We start from the raw sequence: 4,207 nt of genomic DNA, 5'->3' as shown, positions 1-4,207 counted from the left end.
TATTTGATGAATTTCATAATGTAATGGTTGGATTTTTGCAGTAGAGTGAGGCTACCATTGGATTGTGTAAAGTTTTCCTTGAATATTATTTTAATGAAGCTTTTTCTGCTCTTTAAATTTTGGATTCATCACAGTGTTTAATGTGCAGCATGTTTTTCTTGTAAATTCATTTCCATGCTTTGTTTTTATGCTAATTTGGTTATGAAATTCTCTAAGGGAAGTGTTAGGAACCCATCCATGCATGATGCTCCTTTCACAATGATTATGTTGTTTGATGTACTGGTTATCTTTTCAGAATCCATCCTCTGTTAGATGCTCGTTGAGTGACCCTGTGCTTCTCTTTCTTCTAAAGTTGCCATTGTAGGTCCATCCCCTGATTGATGCTTGTAGGGTAGAAATTTTTTCCCTCTTTTCTTCTCTCATTATATCTTTAATCTAGTTGTGCATTGCACTTACTTTGCCCCAAGTTTGCTGGCAGAAACTAGCCCCAAATCCATAGCCCAACAGTCCCTTCTCTTGTTGTTTTCAACCCAAAATTTTCAACCAAATCCTTATTCTTCATAGCTAGCCTGAGATTCATTTATCACAGCCACGTTTGTTGGCAAAGAGAGAGCCCTCTCTGGTCTGGCAGGGCTAGATACCAGATCAAAAGCTTGGCCTGTGGTTACCTCGGAATTGTCTCTTCTCAGCCTTGAGGTTCATTCTGAGTGCTAACACCCACAACTTAGGATGTTTCCCATAATAGTCTCGCAACAAGTGTACCACAGTGTGGTTGAAAACCTCTGTCTGTTCATCAGTCTGTAGATGAAATGTCATGCTTCTTTTCAACTTGGTGTCCATCATCTTCGACAAGTTGGTCCAAAACTCTCCAAGAAAGCGAGAGTCCCAATCTGATAGAATCGATGTGGGAAACCCAAAATAGACCCAAACATGCTGAAAGAAAAGATGAGTAGTTTGCTCTACAATGATCTTCTTTTTACAAGGCATTAAAATACACATCTTACTAAAACAGTCAATGATGACATACAAATAGTCATGACTTTTTCTAGACAAAGGAAAACAACCTACAAAACCCATCGACACACTTTCCCATGGACGACTCGGAATAGGGAGTGGTGTGTAGAGCCCGAGTTTTCTATTAGAGGGCTTTGAAACAGAACACATCACACATCCCTTTACATAGCGAGTCATAATGTTCTTCATATGAGGCCAAAAACAAAATATTTGTACATGACACAAAGTTTTTTCAACACCAAAATGACCAGACACATGGGAGGTGTGGGCCTCCCAGACTACATGTACCCTTTCCCCTGTGAGTATGCATAATTTACCAAGGTGATACAACAGTTTCCCCTACAAGTGATAGTTGTCCACCTGTGAACCATCGGTTAGTTTTGCATAAATCTCCTTAAAGTCATCATCATTAGCATATTGTTCAACATAACTTTCCAAAGATAATGAAGCATTATGCAAAATAACAGAGGTAGAAATAGGAGGGCGAGATAGCATATCAACCACTTTGTTGATAGTGCCCTTCTTATACTTTATTACTAGATGAAACTACTGATGGAAACCCATCCACCTAAAATGACGAGATTGCTACAACTTGGTTTGTGATTGCTGCAACATGGTTTGTGACTGAAGATACTGCAAGGGATGATGATTCGTATGGATGATGGTCTCCTTGCTGATCAGGTAGCGTTTCCACTTTTTCACACTCTGGACCAAGGCATATAACTCCTTGTCATAAGTGGGATAGTTTATCACTGCTTGAGAGAACTTCTCTAAATGGTAACATATTAGCTTCTTTTGCTGCATCAGTACAACTCCCATGGCATATCTGCTAGCATCTATCTTGATCTCGAATGGCTGTTGAAGATATGGTAAGGCCAGGACTGGTGCAGTGCTAATCTTTTCTTTCAATGTTTCGAAGGACTTCTGCTACTTTCCTCCCCATTGAAAGACTTGCTTTACATTTGTCAATGTGTGTAAAGGTGCTGCAATAACAGAGAAATTGGCAATAAATCTCCTCCAATATTGTACTGCACCCAAAACGCTGCGGACCTTGGTTACACGAGTAGGCTTAGGCCAATTTACAATTGCTCCAACTTTAGAAGGATCAATTTTTAGCTGACCATGACCAACAATATGACCTAGGTAAACCAAAAAGGTTTTCCCAAACTCACACTTTGACAATTTTACATACAGTTTTTCTTTTTTCAATACATCAAGCACTTCCTTCACATGGCATACATGTTCATTCCAAATTTTACTAAAACCAAGAATATCATCTAGATATACGAGAACAAATTCATCAATGGAAGGCCTAAAGAGATCATTCATGACCCTCATGAAAGTGGCTGGAGCATTGCAAAGTCCGAATGGCATCACCATCCATTCAAACAACCCCTGTTTGGTCTTGAAGGTGGTTTTCCACACATCCTGCTCTGCAATTCGGACCTGGTGATAACCACTACGCAAATCCAATTTGGTGAAATAGATAGCATTCTTTAACTGATCTAGTAAGTCATCAATGCGGGGAAGAGGGTAACAATTTTTCACCGTGATTTTGTTTAGTGCTCGGTAATCCACGCACATCCTCCATGTGTCATCTTTCTTCAGCACTAGGATAATCGGTGAGCCGCATGGAGAAGTGCTCGGTCTGATGACCCCTTGGTTCAATAGTTCTTGCACCTACTTTTTTATCTCCTCCATCTCAATGGTTGACATCCTGCACATGCCAATATTTAGTAAAGGAGCGTCATGTTGCAAATGGATCTCATGTTGGATTTCCCTCTTCGTAGGTAATCCCCTTGGTTCCTGAAATTAATACACATAATTCCTTTTTATGCACATGATCACAACCCTGGAAAGCATCAGATAATTCTGCATCTTTCCCCCTTACAACCATAAGCATGCAACCCTTACTGGAATTCACCAACCTCTTCATTTGTCCTGCACTTACAAGGCTGGCATTGATTTTAGTTTGATGAGCCCTTACAATATATTCTACCCCATATTTTGTGATTTGGTATTTGTTTTCATGACGGAAGAAGATTGCCTTTCTATCATATAGATATGGACTCCCTAACACCATGCCACAGATATCCAATGGTATCACATCAAGTTTTACCTCATCCACTAACTTAGAAGCGATCACAAATTTAACCTTGCACTGCTTAGTTACATTCAATTTTGCTTTATCATGTATCCATCCAAGTGGGTAAGGTTTTGGATGTGGTTTGGTTTCTAAGCCTAGCTTCTTTACCAAGGACTCTGAAATTAAGTTTTCTTGGGATCTGGTATCAAATAGAGTTTCCACTTTTGTATGATTTATGATAACTCTAATATGAAATAGTTCAATTCTCTTTCGTTCATTAGGAAGAGACTCATCTATTGAACTAGTGCCTTCATGTGATTCAGAATTAACATGAGGTGTAAGAGTACCTTTTTCTCCTGTTGCTATGACCAATGCTTCATCTCTAGAATCAGATCCATGGTCTTGCTGCAAAGTTGCCACTGTCTATTGCTTGCCTTTTCCTCCATACTTCTTTGGTCTCTTTTCCGGGTACAGTTTCCAACAATGATTTTCGTCATGACATTCCTTTTTGTAGTGAGTGCAATAAGGCCTTTCTCGTTCATCTTTCTTGGTTGATGTCATCCTCTTCTCCTTTCCTTTTCCTTTCACTTTGGGTTTTCCATTTGTAGGTTTGAAAGGTGGTTTCTTGAAATGATCATCTCTTTCATTTTTTCCCTTGTTCTCAAGATGGATGGCCTTTACTCTGGCTGAGTCAATAGTAGTTGGTTCAAACAATAATAATGAATTTTTAAGGTAACTATGTAATGATCCAATATACTTAGTTACTACTTTAGGTGAGTCAAGTGCAATGCCCAAATTAAGTTCTTGTTTTTTAAACTCCTCTGTAAAGCTTTGAACATCTCGACCTCTACCTTGCCTTAAGTATTGCCAATCCATTAAGGCTTTTTGTTTATAACCAAGTGATAAAATTTCTCCTTTAATGCAGAAATGAAACTATGCCATGAGGAAAGAAGATTATCCACACTCTTACTGCTTCACAATTTGCTCTCCCACCAGACGAGAGCGGTGCTACTCAGCCTAAGAGAGGCCAACTAAATCTTTGCCTTGTCCTCTTCGATCTGTTGAATCCTGTAGTAGATTTCAATCTGCCTAATCCAGTTATTAAGA

The sequence above is a fragment of the Pinus tabuliformis genome, chromosome 2_1 (assembly GCF_031772625.1).
Source record: "Pinus tabuliformis cultivar Carrire ecotype Pingquan chromosome 2_1, CPIR1, whole genome shotgun sequence".
Lineage (NCBI taxonomy): Eukaryota > Viridiplantae > Streptophyta > Pinopsida > Pinales > Pinaceae > Pinus > Pinus tabuliformis.
The sequence above is the reverse complement of the archived record's forward strand: the minus strand, read 5'-3'. Positions refer to the sequence as shown.